This window comes from Lathyrus oleraceus, chromosome 5 (assembly GCF_024323335.1).
Source record: "Lathyrus oleraceus cultivar Zhongwan6 chromosome 5, CAAS_Psat_ZW6_1.0, whole genome shotgun sequence".
NCBI lineage: Eukaryota > Viridiplantae > Streptophyta > Magnoliopsida > Fabales > Fabaceae > Lathyrus > Lathyrus oleraceus.
Window position 1 is genome coordinate 226,911,966 of NC_066583.1, and position 16,876 is coordinate 226,928,841.

The following is a 16,876-nucleotide window of genomic DNA, read 5'->3' on the forward strand; positions in this document are numbered from 1 at the left end:
TGCAACTGTAACCGAGTAGGCGCCAATTCAGAATTATACTGGTAGTGTTTATAGAAAGTTGTTGCTAAATCAGTCCAGGTGCGGATGTTAGAGCTCTCGAGCTGATAATACCACTCTAACTGTGTGCCAGACAGACTCTCTTGGAAGAAATGGATCCATAGCTTCCTATCAGTGGTATACGGTTGAATCTTTCTCACATAAGCTCTCAGATGCATCTGAGGACAAGACGCACCATCATACTTAGTGAAAGCGGGGACCTTGAATTTTCGGGGAATGACCACATCAGAGACCAGATCTAAGCTTTCGAAATCCAGACTGGGCGCCTTCTGACCCTCCATAGCTAGCATACGTTCTTCCAGCAACTTATACTTATCATCTTTTGGAGAGTACTGTTCATTTTCATAATCTTCATCGTCGTCCTCAAGGTTGAAGGGATCAACATTCTCCTCTTCCGAATCATTTTCTGTCTCCTCTTCTTGATCCTTCGGAATTCTAATCTTGACTCCTGCGGCCTGTCCTTTAAGCCTTCTTCCCGGGTTAATGTAACTCACAACTTTCTTGTCTTTCTTCTTCTCGAGCAAGAGAGCCTTCAGCTCATCCTGCCCCTTGGATAAGTTCAAGATCATCTCCTGGAATTGAGCATTCTGAGCCTGGAGATCCTTGACAGTTTGTTCGAGAGCCATCTGTTTGTTTAGAAGGAAGACCGTGAGAATATTGATCCTTTAGAATACCTGTTATGCGATGTTATGTTATGCTATGCAATGTATGAAATGTTTTCAAGGACTTTTGGAATTTAACTTTGCGTAAACCACCCAAAAAGGGGAACTTTTATTAATAATTTCTTTAATCAATGTTTGTTACAAAAAATAATAACAATACAATGAAAGTTCAAGTCTCCCAGGGACGGCTTCTTTTTGGGCGGAGATATGCATTGAGTCTTCGTTCCTCATTAAGCTGGCTGGTGAGCTCTAATACTTTCTTCCTTTCTGCACCGAACTGAGTTTCAAAAGTATCCCTTTCCTCTCTCAACTGGATCCAGGATTTCTTCAATTCTTCAATATTGGTAGGCATATCTGGATAAGGAATGATCTGAGGGGCACCTCCTTCAACTTTTGGCTCGACAGCCAGAGGTCCGATTGCAAGATATGGCATGGTAAGCTCACGAGCTCTGGCGCGTACCCATCTGAGATAAGGTTCCATAGGAATAGAGTTTTTCTGTCCTAAAGTACTTCTTTTCACCATGCCCCAAGCTCGTACAAACCTTTGACGGGGACCTTGAGAGTCGTTGTCATAGTCAAACACGGTGCCTTGAATAATTATTTCATGTGGACCGTCCATTCTAGCATAACCGAACTGGCGTATGGCTAAAGCTGGGTTATAAGTAATACCTCCTCTTATCCCCAGGAGTGGTACATTAGAGAATTCTCCGCAACGGTCAATGATGATAACATTTTCTTTGGGTTGGGGACACCAATGGATGTCTGAATGTGAGAGCGACATTATCCTTTGAGACCATTTCAAATCTTGCTCATTCTTCAAGACTGATTAAGGAAGGTGCGAAATAAACCACCTGGATAATAAAGGTACGCAGCACATGAGAGTCCCTTGCCTTTTCATAGTACGAGTGTGAAGGGAATGCAAAATGTCTCCAAGCAAGGTAGGCACAGGGTTATGAGTGAGAAATATCCTAACAGCATTCATGTATATGAATTGATCCGGATTAGGAAATAGCACCAAACCATAGATTAGTAGGGCTAGAACATCTTCGAAAGCATGGACATTCATAACTTTTAGGAATTCTCGGGCCTTATTTATCAGAAATTTGGCAAGTAAACCCTTAACTCCACTTCTTGTTACCCAATTAGTTTCAATGTCGGACTTTGTCATGTGTAAAGCCGCGACAACTTCTTCAGACTTCGGAATCTTTTTTAAACCACTGAAAGGTGTTTGATCAAGGATAGGTATCCCAAGCAGCCTAGAGAATTCTTCTAATGTGGGTACCAACTGATAATATGGGAAGGTGAAGCAATGATGTTTAGGATCGAAGAACTGGAATAGAACTCTCATCATATCTTCTTTGAAACCGGTGGTAACTAAATTGAGGAGAGAACCATGTTTCTTGATGAACTGAGCATGATCGGGAAGTTCTGATACTAAATCCTTGAGTTGAGGAGAGGTCGCTACAAAATTGATCCGGATGGTCTTCCTAGAAGCCATAGCCTGTTTAACAGAGCAAAATTAAATCCCTAAGTCCTTGAAATGGTTCGTACAATGCCATGATGTCATGATGTTATGATGTTATGATGTTATGATGTTATGTAAGTAACAAACACAAACAAGTCACACCGCAATCATTCCTAGGTTTTAAGGCTTGCATGAGTTCCATAGGTAAGTACCCTCCCCACTGAAGTTTGGTTGGTTCCACCTGTCCTAGAATAGTAACCGGGTTCTAGAAGGATCTCAAATCATCGACCTTTCCTTAAGTCCACTTCAGTGCAACACCAAGCGGTTGACCAAAATTTCCCTAAAGTCCAATCTCAAAGAGTGTAGTATCGAGTATCAACCAACCCCAGTCGGAACCGAAGTCAGTTATCTCACTACTTTCTAATGGCTAGGATGAGTCAATTAGGGTTCTAAAGGTCTGGTTAATGCTTTGATGACACCACGCAGACGCCAAATTTTTCCTCAAGTAAACATGAGGAACATCAGGACGTCTAAAGTGTCACATTAACCGTAGCCATCATTTTAACCATTCCAGTATACGCCGGACAGTCGCGATGATCTCTTGCTACTTACCTAAGGTACACTAGATCCGGGTGTAGGATCTTTCACTCAAGCATAGAATACCCAAATAATCCCTTAAAAGTAAATCAGCTGAAGGAACAATTCGAAAACATAAATGACCTTATTTTTAAGGTAACCTCTCTTTTTAAGGTTCCCCAGCAGAGTCGCCAGTTCTGTTATACGGTGAACTGACTTTTATGTTTTGCTTTGAAAAGCAATGTCGCGGATAGCAAGAGTCGCCACCGACTTTTCTTTTATCCAATAAGGAAAGGCGGAAAAGAACAGGAAAGACCTTGATTAGATTTTGGGTTCGGGAGGTACATTATACAAAGGGAAGGTGTTAGCACCCTTTGTATCCATGGTTATCCATGGGCTCTTAATTGCTTAGCTCACTTACGTTTTCCTTGTTCGAGAAAGTGTTTGAGAAATGTGGTGTGCTTAGAACATATTTTGAAAGGAGAGTTTAACTTGATAATGATTCTTGTACGAATGTATACAAAGTGTTTATCTCGTTTGATTTTGAAAGATGTTTAGAAAAATATAACTCGACGATGATTCTGGTGCGAATGTATACCAAGTGGTGATTTTCTAAAAGATGTTTTGAAAAGTGTGAGGTGTGAAAAGTATTTTAAGCTGTGAGCAAGCATTTAAGAGTTATACCTAACAAAGGTCTTTATAGGTATTTCCTATCCTTAGGAGGGTAAAATTGTCCTTACTATTGAGAAGTAAGTAGGCTTATCCTTTGGATGTAAAGGGACATCGTAGGGTCGTCGATCGGTCATTGAAGGCAACATTTGTAAGGATACCTTAGCATTCGAAGGGACGATCATCATTTAACCGTAGGCTACCACGCAGGGTCATCGAGGGACAAAGTCATGTATTCGAAGGCAACATTCGAGGGACTATGATGATTTAACCGAAGGGTCTTTGCTAAGGGTATCCTTACATTCGCGGGACATGGCCGTAATATTGTAAGGAAACAAAGAGAGGGCCCAAATCATATGTTCGAAGGCAATGTAATCAGTCAAGTAATTAAAATGAATCTTCACAAGGGTATCCCACAAATAAAGTGGAATACCTAGCAAACTGTCTCTTCAGGAGTATGTGAACCCTCACAAAAATTCAACAAACAGGTTAGAATACCAAGCTAGGGTGCAACCAAGAGTTGCACCAAACAAGAGAATCACAGCAATAATAGTGTCAGGCAAACAGCGTGTAAATGCAATAGAAAACATGTCAATCAAGTACAGATTAGAATGCAAATGACAAAACAAATACTGTCATGTTCGCTACTGCTTCGCCTAGCGAAGGCTTGGCGAACCCTCACTACATGTTCGCTCAGCGAAGTACTGGCGAACGACTGCGGGTTCTGGGTTCTTCTTTGATAACAGTGCGATTTCCGGAACCACAAACCCTATGGCATCCATTACAGAAATTACATGGTTAAACATTCAAGATATTGTGTTACACGTTCATGCATACTTAAACCCATATGCAAAACCTAATGAGAAATTCAATCATAATGCCTCATGTATTTGCAGATATCAAATTAGGAGCATAAAATTAGTGGGGGTGTGGCAAACCTGTTTGCAATTGAGTTGGGCGGAGGTAACCTTTGTGCAGATGAGTTTCCTTCGGGGTATCCGGGGGTTACTCTGAATTCTCTTCGTTAGCCTCTAGGGTTTTTTCGGTTGCCTCTGTTAGGGTTTGCTTGTTCCCTCTTTGTCCACCGTCTGTCTATATCTCCCCTTCTCTGTGTGAAGTTCTGGTATTTATAATAGTTGTGTCTTGGTGGGCTCAGAATTAAGCCCAAAATTTTCTGGTATTTCGTGAGCTCGCTAGGCGAGTGAGGTAGCGAAGGATTCTCCTAGAGAAGGGTTTGCTCGCCTAGCGAGCATGCCAGTTTAGGTCATCTTCTGGATTTGGTAACCTGTGCGCTGGACCCTTGTTCCTTTAACATTAATGTCTTGAAAATGGATTAGAATGTCTTGAAAAATGCCCTGAACACTTAACGGGCAAATTTTGGGGTATGACACATACGGACGGGCTTATACCTTTCAGGTCAGAGATATTATATCCTAAGGCTGAGGGATGTCTTCGCAAAACGTCTAAAAGTTGGTTCGTTTCCTCTTGGCTCAAGGTAGCACTGACTATAACTGGACGGTTTTTCTTTTCATCGAGGAACTCATATCTCAGGTTCTTAGGCAGTTCCTTAAGTTCTAAGGTTGGTTTCTTAGGGCATGGCATAGGATCTGGGGTAAGGGATAAACATTCGTAAAGGTTATCATCGATGTAAGGTTCTTTAAAGTCATCATCTTCCTTTATGGGGGTTGATGGTAACTTGATAATTTCTTTTTGTTCTAATTCTCTAACACATTCATCAATGATATCTAAGGCATAACACGAGTCTCCCATCACAGGTGCCATAAGAAATTTCGAAAGTATAAATTCTATTTTCTCGTCACCTACCTCAAATGTCAACTTTCCTTTCTTGACATCTATTATGGCTCCTGCAGTCGATAAGAATGGTCTACCTAGAAGAATTGGTATATCATTGTCCTCTTTGATGTCCATGACGACAAAATCAGTAGGGATAAATAGTTGACCTATCCTAACAGGGACATCTTCTAAAATGCCTATCGGATATTTGACAGATCTATCGGCTAACTGAAGTGACATCTTAGTGGGTTGTAATTCTCCTAAGTTTAACCTCTCACAAACTGCTAGAGGCATTAAGCTCACACTAGCTCCTAAGTCTAGAAAAGCTTTATCGATGACATGATTACCCAAAAGGCAAGGAATGGAGAAATTTCCAGGATCTTTATCTTTCTTTGCTAATTTGTCCTCGGAAATAGCATTACATTCCAAAGGCTTTGGATCGTCGAGTCTACGTTTGTTGGTAAGGATGTCTTTCAGAAACTTTGCATAAGAAGGTATTTGGGTGATGGCTTCTGTGAAAGGGATTTCTACATGAAGTTTTTCTATAACTTTAATAAATTTTTGGTACTGTTTATTGATCTGGGTTTGTTTGAGTCTTTGCGGATATGGTATAGGTGGTTTATATGGAGGGGGCGGTACGTAAATTTTATCTTTAGGTTCTTCTCCTTTCTCTCGACCATCCTGGTTTTCAGATTCTTCTGGTTCCTTTACTTCGTCCGGGGGTTTGGTACACTCCTTAGAAGTTTCGGGTTCACTCAGTCTTGGGTTTGGTGGCTCATCATAAGCGTTCCCACTTCTTAGGGTAATGGCATTGGCTTGTCCTCTCGGATTTTGTTGAGGTTGTCCAGAGAATTTTCCTCCAGGTGTAGTCTGAGGGGCTTGGTTTAAAGCTACCTGAGAGATCTGTGTTTCAAGCATCTTGGTATGAGTAACTATTTGGTCAACCTTGGTTCCTAAATGAGTAATCAATTCGTTAACATGAATGTTTTGGTTCATGAACTCCTTGTTTTGTTGGGTTTGAGCGGTGATAAAATTTTCCATAATTTTCTCAAGGCTCGGCTTTGGTGGTACAGGTTGCATAGGTTGATTTGATCTAGGGGCTTGATAACTAGGTCTCGGAGGTGCATTATTTTGAATTGGGTTATTGTTTCTATAGGAGAAGTTAGGGTGATTCCTCTATCCAGGGTTATAGGTATTTGAATATGGGTTCCCTTGGGTGTAGTTCACTTGCTCGGAGTGGGTTTCGTTTAATAGACTGCATTCAGCAGATTGGTGTCCTTGGGTTCCACATATCTCATAATCCGACGAAACTGCGGCTACAGTATTCGGGTTCGTGTACATATGCTCGACTTTGAGAGTTAATGCGTCCATTTTAGCTTGCATCATGTCTATAGAGCTTAGTTCATGCACTCCTCCTTGGGCTTCCTTCTTCTCCATTGTCGCTCGTTCGACTCCCCATGATTGATGGTTTTGAGCCATGTCTTCGATGAGGGCACTAGCTTCAGGGTAAGGTTTGTTCATCAGAGCACCGCCTGCGGCAGCGTCGATGGTCATCTTTGTGTTATAATGAAGTCCATTATAGAAGGTTTGAATGATTAACCAATTTTCTAAACCATGATGTGGGCATGCTCGTAATAACTCTTTATATCTCTCCCAAGCTTCGAACAACGATTCTCCTTGGTTTTGGGTAAATCTAGTTATATGGTTTCGAAGAACGGCGGTCTTACTCAGGGGAAAATATCTAGCAAGAAAAACTCTTCTAAGGTTATCCCAAGTCGTAATGGAATTGGGTGGAAGGGACTCTAACCATGATAGGGCTTTATCTCTGAGGGAAAAAGGGAATAATCTTAAACGTATTACCTCAGGAGAAGCTCCATTGGTTTTAAAAGTATCTGCTAATTGAAGAAATATTTTTAAATGTTGGTTAGGGTTCTCGGTAGCGAGACCCGCGAATTGTCTCTGTTGCACTAATTACAACAAGGATGGTTTAAGTTCAAAATTATTGGCTGGGATGATTGGGTTTACTATACTAGAACTAGGTTCTTCGTTAGATGGTTGAGCGAAATCTTTAAGAGGTCTTTGATTTTGATCTTCGGCCATAGCTCTCTTAATTCTATGAAAGAATAAACGTGCGCGAGTGTAACGTTCAGGTTTCGCCAGAGGATTTACTAAACTTAAACTTCCGGTACTGCGAGTTCTTCGCATTGACCGGCGGGAAATAACCTAAGTCTAAACGATATAACAACAGGAAAATGAAATTTGACGAAATTGGTCCCCGGCAACGGCGCTAAAAACTTGATGCGTTGTTAAACTTGGTGTTCGCAAGTGTACGAACGCGTCAGAGTAATATAAAAGATTATCGAACCATAGAGACCAAGTGTCAATATCGTTATCTGTTGTTATGGTGTTTATCAAAGGCAGTCAAAATAGGTGTTTTTGTAGTGTGCAATGAAAAGTAAAGTATTGAAAATAGAATATAACTTATAAAGACAAGGTCGAATGTAATTCACGTAATCAGTTGATAATCCAAGTACTTGCTAATAGAACTACTTATGGGCAATGTTTCCTACTTTGAAAAGAACTAATTTAACAGGAACTGTCGCTTTCGCGTATTCAGAACCGAGTTGTACTCACTAATCAAACCCTCTTATTGTCACTTATAAAAAGGCGCGCATTGCGTTAGAGTAGTAAACCTATTTTTAAGAAATATAGTATCTTAACTAAGTTGAAAAGTATTATAACCTGGATTTCTTAACCAAAAGAGGTTCTTACGAACCAGACTCTAAACTTATAAACGCGTCCGAAAATAGTTTTAAAATCTCTTTTCTCCTTGATGTTAAAAACTCCTAATGAACTAGACAAAGCGCTTTCGCTGTTTTTGAAATAGTTAAAAACAATTAAGTTTATAAAGACGTTGGACGGCTTTCGATCTTACCCAACGGAATTGAAGTGCGGGAAAACTTAAGTTGAAAGTTAAAATAGCCCTTAAGTGTTTCTACGAACAATTGTACGGATTATCGGTTTAATTACGATCCTTACATTCTAACCTTTTAGATTTAGTTAGACATAGTAAAGTAAAAGTGCATTAAAGTAAATAAAAGCAGTGCGAGTGCGAGAATTAAATAATTTAAAGCGAGTGCGAGGAAATAAATAATTTAAAGCGAGTGCGAGGAAATAAATAAAGTAAAGGCGAGTGCGGGAAATAAACAAAGTAAACGCGGGTGTGGGAAATAAATAAAGTAAAGGCGAGTGCGAGGAAATAAATAATTTAAAGCGAGTGCGAGGAAATAAATAAAGTAAAGGCGAGTGCGGGAAATAAACAAAGTAAAGGCGAGTGCGGGAAATAAACAAAGTAAAGGCGAGTGCGGGAAATAAATAAAGTAAAGGCGAGCGCGGGAAATAAATAAAGTAAAGGCGAGTAATGAAAACCTGCTCCAATCGGAGGGCTGAGTAAATTGCAATGCGGAAAAGAAAATGGCGGCAGGATTAACTTCCTTCCAAAGTGCTCCAAACTCGATTACAGACTCTATCACAGACTTGATGACACAATTGTGGTAACACTCCAATGCGAAGCGACTACCACTATAAAATACTGAATATATGCCTAAGTGAAACAAATTTGCTTATGAGTTTGCCTCTGTTCTAAGTTTGGATGGTTGTAAAACTGAATTCGCGTTTCTATTTATAGGAAAATAAAAAAAGTGGAATTGACTTGGATGCCCTTCAACTTGAAAATAGAGGAAACCGTTTCCTTCTTGTGGCGCCCGCCACAAGCACAAAGTGGGGTGCCTTAGTGGATGAAGTGGGGAAACGTGGGAGTTGAGGAAGTTGGACTTGGACACGTCATGGCTTGGTCTGTGGCGCCCGCCATGGGGTAAGCCATAAGCACAAAATGCTGAATTTTAGGGTTTTTAGCCCTTTTTCACTCCTTTTCTCGATCGGGGCTCCGATTAAAGTATAAACCTGAAAACAAAGGAAAACACAGTAATAACACAACAAAATGACAATAAAATAACTAGAATACATGTGAAATCGGAGTCGAAAATATGTAAATTTTAGTGTGATCATGTACCCGTCGACATAGCTCTAGTTGTTCTCGGCTATGGTACTCAGTGCCTCCTCTGATACCATATGACTAAGAGAATCATTAAACATGGCATATATATTTGTATGTGTCATATCATGAGGAGCAAAGAGAATAAGGTGTCTGGGAATAATCTGGGTGTAGTCGAACTGCCTCATTACGCACTCAGGCAGATGAGGAAATGTCAGACGTGAACCAAAAGCCAATCATCCCGAGTATAACAATATGTCGTCAAATGACTGTGTCTCGCGGTTATCAACATAGCTATTAAAGTGCATATCCTTGGCTACCAAGCAATCAAGATACACTCGAAATAACTGTATCATTTGGTTTCCTCTGAGAAGGGCAAATGCAGAAACATGTGGCATATCCTCACTAGAGGTCGTTACACACGACCAATCAGAGATGTGTGGGAAGTGCTGGAGAATCCAAGCTTGAAAAGTATTGGAACACACAAATCATGAGTAAATGCTTTGCAAAAATGTAATAAAAATGACACACAAACACTAAAAGTCCAATAAATATTACCTTCAAAAGTGTGATGTTGTATGTCACCTGTTTCGCTTCCACCTACAACCCCCTTATAACTTAGAGTACAAGTAGACCAAACAAGCACCTCCAGTTGTACTCATGGATACACTCAAAGTCTTCGAAGTATCGTAGTTATACGACATCCACATAAGTGGCACTCTTGTCCACAAAAATTTGAGTGCCAACTAAATGTAATAGGTATGTTCTCATAGCATACGCTCCATGGAGCCCCACCTACTCATCATCACCTCTAGCCTCCTTTGCTCTAAGGAGCTCATATGTATATACCTTTTTCAAGAATTCAAACCTAGCATGAGCCCCTCTGATTATTTCCAACTCCCTCAAGGCAACCTCTAGGTCAACTTCCAGATCGTCTACCATCAACTCGAGTGCCTTATCTATGCTAATCCTCATATGATATAGAAGTTTCCCCCTAATCGGAAGATGCACCAAACACGACACATCGTCGAGTATGATAAACATCTCACCAAATGGTAGATAAAATGATGAGGTCTCATTGTGTTATCTCTCTGCAAATGCATTAAGCATCATTTAGTTCACCGTAACATAACAGGTCTTGCATAAGTCATTCATCTCAGATAAGGACAAAGAAAACGGAAACAACTCGTCATTAGGTTAATGCAAGACAGTAATCTTCCGTCCATGGTTAATGAATTTCAACGGATCACGGTCCCGCAGAAAAATGAATCATCATAAAAAATTTGTAATATAATAATAAACATAATTTAAAAAGAATGAATCCAACTAATTTTACTTTTTCGTCTCAAATATGTCTAGTATGATCCGAGTAAAGAGGCAACAATTACAACTCTAAATGGCCTCTTCCAAGTACCTGAGATGGCTTTGACTCATCAGGTTCATCATCCTGAGGTGGGACTGCCTCATCAGCTTGAGGTCCCTCTAGTTCCTGGGGTTGCACTGGTGACTCTGGTACCTCTGGCACCTGAATAGGTGAAATCTGTCGCCTATGAAAAGATGAAGGTAGTGATGCGTCACTAGGTGACACCCGTCTCCTATGAGAAGAAGAAGGTGGAGAAGCATGAGCCCCGTAAGTCGACGCATCTGCATGAACCAAACTAGAGGGAACAAAAGCCTCTGAAACCTGACTCTTTTCTCTCCGAACATATGCATGTTGTGCAATTAAAAGTATTAGATGTTGATGATGTATCACTATAATTAAAAGACCTTCGAGATTCAAATATATAAAATTTGTTGAAAAGATTAAATGATTAAAATTAAAAGATAATAAAGTATATATATATATATATATGGTGAACACTCAAAAATATTCTTTCGCTTAAAATTAAAAATTAATAAAATGGATTAAGTTTGATAACAAAATCTTTTTTTGAACGACTAAAACATAACATTTATCAAATAAGAAATCAAATAAAAATCTTAAATTAAATTAAGAGATTGCATGATTAATTATTATTATTATTATTATTATTATTATTATTATTATTATTATTATTATTAATAATAATAATAATAATAATAATAATAATAATAATAAATTCTTAGCCACTTTAAAATATCTATTATAATAGCATAAATATTACAATTTTGATCTATATTTTTATGAGTTTATTGAATGGATCATCTACTGTGATGTAACTTTTAGGAATCAGATCCCCTTTTATGTTTTTGCTGCTGCAATCTCTCTTGCGTGATATCTACCGAGAATTTAAATTTATTGGCTTAATTTTTCTTCACCTTTTTCTCTTCCTGATTTATGGATTAATTTATATATTCAGGATGGAGAGCAGGAGACATTTAACAGAAGAGGATCCAAATCCTAATTTTTATGTCATTAATTTTGGAGTTACAATTTTCTCACTTGAGTGTCATATGGTTGATTCTTTGATATGGGAGTTCTAAACTGAAAAAGACAATTTGGTGGAAAAGAAATACTCACTTTGTCTCAAAATATATTATTATTTAAAATTGTTGCATATAGATTAAAAAATATAAAGATTAAATATTTAAATATAATAATTTTATAAAATTGTATTTAATTATTATTAGTTGTCATAAAGATATAGTATGATATAATTATTTGAAAGGAGCGTAAATAATATTTATTAAAAATAAAATTGATAAAATTTAATTAATAATATTGTATTAAAAATGTAAAAATATTTTTATTTTGGAACCATTTTTTTTAGTTAAAAAGACTCTAATAATATTTATTAGAGATAAAATTGATAAAATTTAATTAATATTTTGTATTAAAAACGTAAAAATACTTTTATTTTAGAACCATTTTCTTTAGTTAAAAAGAGTCTAACTATGAAAGAAATGGAGTAACGTGTTAACAAATAAGTAGATTGATTGTGTGATTATATTTATGAGATGATTCACTGATATGCATCATGCATTTGTTATTTTTACTGAGGTGATTTTGGGATCATTATTAGATAACTATACTTGTTGTTGTAGTAACTAATTTTGAGATAGGTGTTGAAAGATATTTGATTAATAGAGACGTTAAGAAGGATCTCGGAATGAATTATTAACTTGTATCATTTTGGTATATTGAGGTGATCACCTCATACACTAACTTAAAGTTTATGATGTTAGGAATTAGAGGGTGTTCGACACGTGGTTTGAATGGTTTTTATGTTAAAAATTATTTGAATTGCAAAAGAAAAATAATATACAGTTTAATTTGGTTTGATTGGTTTTTAGAAATTAAATTGAATATCAAATCAAACTAATACGGTTTGATTCGGTTCAGTTGGTTCAGTTTTTTATAAAAAAAAATATTGAGTGATACGTACATATATAGAGGATAACATCACTTTGTCTTTAGTCATTCATAGATTACTAAATAACAACAAAACTCATCATATTTGGACAACAATGTTGGGAGAGTTCTTCCACTAAGGAGCATTGAACATTGTGAGACATCTTTTTAGAGTAACACTTTTGTAAGAAACACACGACATGTACATCAAAAACCTTAAGGTGATAGGTGAGTGGGTTCTCTCACTTATAGACACACCACATATACACTCAAAACCTTAAGGTGATATGTGAGTGGATTCTCTCACTTATAAATGTTCAAGTCTCCATATTTCCAACCAATAAGAGACTATTACCCACACTACTCAACTTGATATATTCTCAATACTCCCCCTCAAGTGTGAGTCCACAATGCTCCCCTAAAGTGAAAACTCTTCTTACTTCCACAAACTCTTGTACCGCACATAACGTTTCTTATTCACCATACTGGCGTCGTTGACACTCTTCAACGGGACGTTTCTTATTCACCATGCGTCAGTACCGCACATAACGTTTCTTATTCACCATACTGGCGTCGTTGACACTCTTCAACGGGACGTTTCTTATTCACCATACTGACGCGATTGACTTTCGACATAAGTAAGTCGGTCCCTTTCTCGAACCAAAGACTCATGATACCATTTGTCAAGATCGCACAGAACGTTTCTTATTCACCACACTGGCGTCGTTGACACTCTTCAACGGGACGTTTTTTATTCACCACACTGACGCGGTTGACTTTCGATACAAGTAAGTCGGTCCATTTCTCGAACCAAAGACTCATGATACCGTTTGTTGGGGGAGTTTTTCACTAGGGAGCATTGAACATTGTGTGACTTCTTCTTTTTAGAGCAACATCTTTGTGAGAGACAAACCACAAATTCAATCAAAACCTTAAAGTGATAGGTGGTGGGTTCTCTCACTTATAAATACTCAAGTCTCCACATTTTCGACCAATGTGGGACTATTACCCACACTACTCTCACTTGATACATTCTCAATAAATAATTTCTTATTTAATATATAAAAATCATATTAGACAAAAGTGATATAATAAACATAAAACAATAGCATCAAAAACATTATAATGAAACAAAAAATAGAGGAGATGAGAGATTAGTGAAGATGAAAAAGAAAGAACAAAGAGATGGGAGATTATATAAAAAGAGGGTTAATAAAAACGAAATTTGAAGGAGAACAATAACATAAAAATGAGAAATAACATAAAAATGAGAAGATAAAAAAGAATGAATATAAGAGTGAATATTAGAGAAAAGGAGGCGAAATGTATTCGGCGAAGAAAACACGATATTCCTAGGAGAGATTTGGGAAGAATGAAATTGAAATCTTAAGAGTGATAAGGAGAAAATTGTTCCTAATCATAAAGTTAAGACATAATAGGTTTGAATTTGGGTTGAATGTGGGTTAAGTGAAATGTGTGTTCTAACATAATGTGGTTTGATTCAATTTTATCAAGTTTGCAAAATACAAACCGCAAACCGAACCAAACAATGCAGTTTTGTTAATAAATAACTCAAACACATCCGAATCAAATTTATTTTTTTGTGGTTTTCAATTTGGTTTGGTTCGATTTACGGTTTTTTATTAGGGGATTTTTGTTTTTACAAAATCCGATAAAAAATCATTTTTTAAATAATATTTAAGTGTTTTATCTCTTTACTAGGAGAATTTGTTGCATAAATATGTTACCTGCAAATATTTCTACAAATTTTGAATTATATGCATTTTTTTGGAGTTTTAAAAGATCGGCACCTAATTTTATGTATTTCTATCGGATTTTCAAAATATCCAATAATATATAAAGGGGTGCTAGATTTATATTTTAATATCCGGTAAAAAAACATTTATTATATATATTTTAAATGTTTGGGTTTTTACCGGCGGAATGTTCTGGAATTACATGTGGATTTTTTTGCAAATTTAAAATTATATACATTTTTCCGAATTTATTAAAAGAATGGTACCAAATCATATATATATTTATTGAAAATTTCAAAATATTCAATAATTTTATGCATTTTTATCAATTGTTTTAACAAATCCGATGAAAAAACATTTTTTTATAATATTTTAAGTGTTTGATTTTTATTTACCCAATTTATTACAGAAATAACTTGCGAATTTTTCTGCCATTTTGGATTATATGAACTTGATGCATTTTTATCAAATTTTTAAAAAATCCGATAAAATAACATATCAGATTTTTTTTATGTTCTAGTAGATTTTTGTGTCTGAGGGAAATTAATTCAACAATAAGAGGGTTATATTTTATATTGTGAAAATATAAGGGGTGTTAGGTATGATTTCAAGGATGTCAAGTAAAATTCTCTATGATATGACATCGTGTGGCTGAACAATTTATCCTAATAACAAATTAAACCCAAAAATCTCAATCTTTTTCATCTTAATTAAAACTTTAGATATCTCATATAAACCCAAAAATTATCTTTTTTAATTCTAGAAAGTAAAATGTTGTAACAAAAATCTAGGGAAATCTATTATTTCATTTAATTCATGTTTTCCTTCTTTACATCATACAACTAGTACATATAATACTTTCTTTAGCTAAAGTCCAAGAGTCCTGTAATAAACTCTTGGTGACTCACTCACCAGTGAATATACTAAATTATTTTGGGCTTCCACAATTTCTTTTGGCCTTAAGAAGAGGGACATTTTCCTCTTATTATGATTCATGTACTTGAAGCATAACATTCCCTAGGTTTGCAAATTCCTCAAGATGAAACTGGGGTATGTATGAATGATGTGATCACAGTCTTCCCACGTGGCATCCTCGGGAAACATTCCTTCCCATTGAATGAACACATGCCTAATGATATTTTTTTCATTAAGCTTCCAGTCTAACACAACCAATGGTTGGATCGGTGGTTGGTTTTCCACAACCTCCGGTGGCAACTCTAACAGCGACATGGTGTCACTTGTCCATGGTTTCAACTGGAACATGTGGAAAATTAGATGAATTTTTCTACTGGTTAGTAATTCTAGCTGGAAAACAAACTCACCCATTGCCTTCATGATCTTTAAGGATCCATAAAACCTTTTTGAAAGCTTGTGCATCCTTTGTCCTTCTACAGAATTTTGACGATGTGGCCTTAACTTCACAAAGACCAAATCACCTACAGCAAAATGATGATGAATCCTTGCCCTGTCTACAACATTCTTCATGGTTTCTTGAGCCTTAGCAAGCTTCCACCTTAGTTCTTTTAGAACTTCAGACCTCTCCATTAAGGTCTCTTCTACATTCTGAATGTTAGTACTACAAGTCATGTAATCCCTCAAATTAGGAGGATTACGACCATACATCATTTGAAACAGTGAAACCCCTATTGAGTTATGAATTGTCGTGTTATAATGCCATTTGACCTAATGCAAAAAGTGGCTCCAATGCTTAGGTTTGTTGTGCATGAAACACTTGAGATATTGCTGAAGCAGTTTGTTAAAAACCTCGATTTAGCCGCCACTCTGAGGGTGATAAGATGTGGATATTCGCAGCTTCGTTCCACTTAGGCGAAACAACTTTTGCCAAAAGTGGCTTAATAAAATTGGATCCTTGTCTGACACTATACTCCTGGGTAGGGGTGTTCAAAACCAAACCAACCCAATAGAAAACCGCAAACTAAACCAAACCAAACCAAAGCCGCAAAAAACCGCATTTGGTTCGGATTCGTTTGGGTCATTTTTTAACAAAACCGCACGGTTTGGTTTGGTTCACGGTTTGTATTTTGCAATCGAACTAAACCAAACCAAACCGCATTATGTTACAACCCAAATTTTACTTATCCCACATCCAACCAAAACATCAAATCTAGTATGCCTTAACCTTACAATTACAAACGATTTTCTCTTACTCACGCTTAGGGTTTCAATTTCAACCTTCTTAAATCTCTCTTAGTAGTATCACACATTCTTCTCGTCTTCTTTTCCATGTAGGTTTCGCCTATTCTACTCTAATAAGTCATCTCTTATGTTCTTTCTTTTTCATCTTTTATGTTACTATTTTCTCTTTTAATTACATTTTTATCGCACCTTTCTTCTCAATCTCGCATCTCTTATGTTCTTTTTTTCATCTTCTCTAATCTCTCATCTCATATGTTTTTCATGTTTTATTATAATATCTTCGATATTATTTTATGCTACTATTTATATATGTTTTTTATTCCACTTTTGTCTAATCTAATTTTTTGTATATTG

The 16,876-nt window shown here is 36.8% G+C and overlaps 1 non-coding gene across 1 annotated transcript; it reads left to right on the plus strand.

Annotated features, from left to right (window-relative positions):
* The first annotated feature begins 6,832 nt into the window (after window positions 1–6,832).
* LOC127088405 (small nucleolar RNA R71) lies at window positions 6,833–6,939 on the plus strand. Its single transcript, XR_007790243.1, has one exon. It is a non-coding gene; the product is annotated as a small nucleolar RNA R71 (small nucleolar RNA).
* Window positions 6,940–16,876: the final 9,937 nt, after the last annotated feature.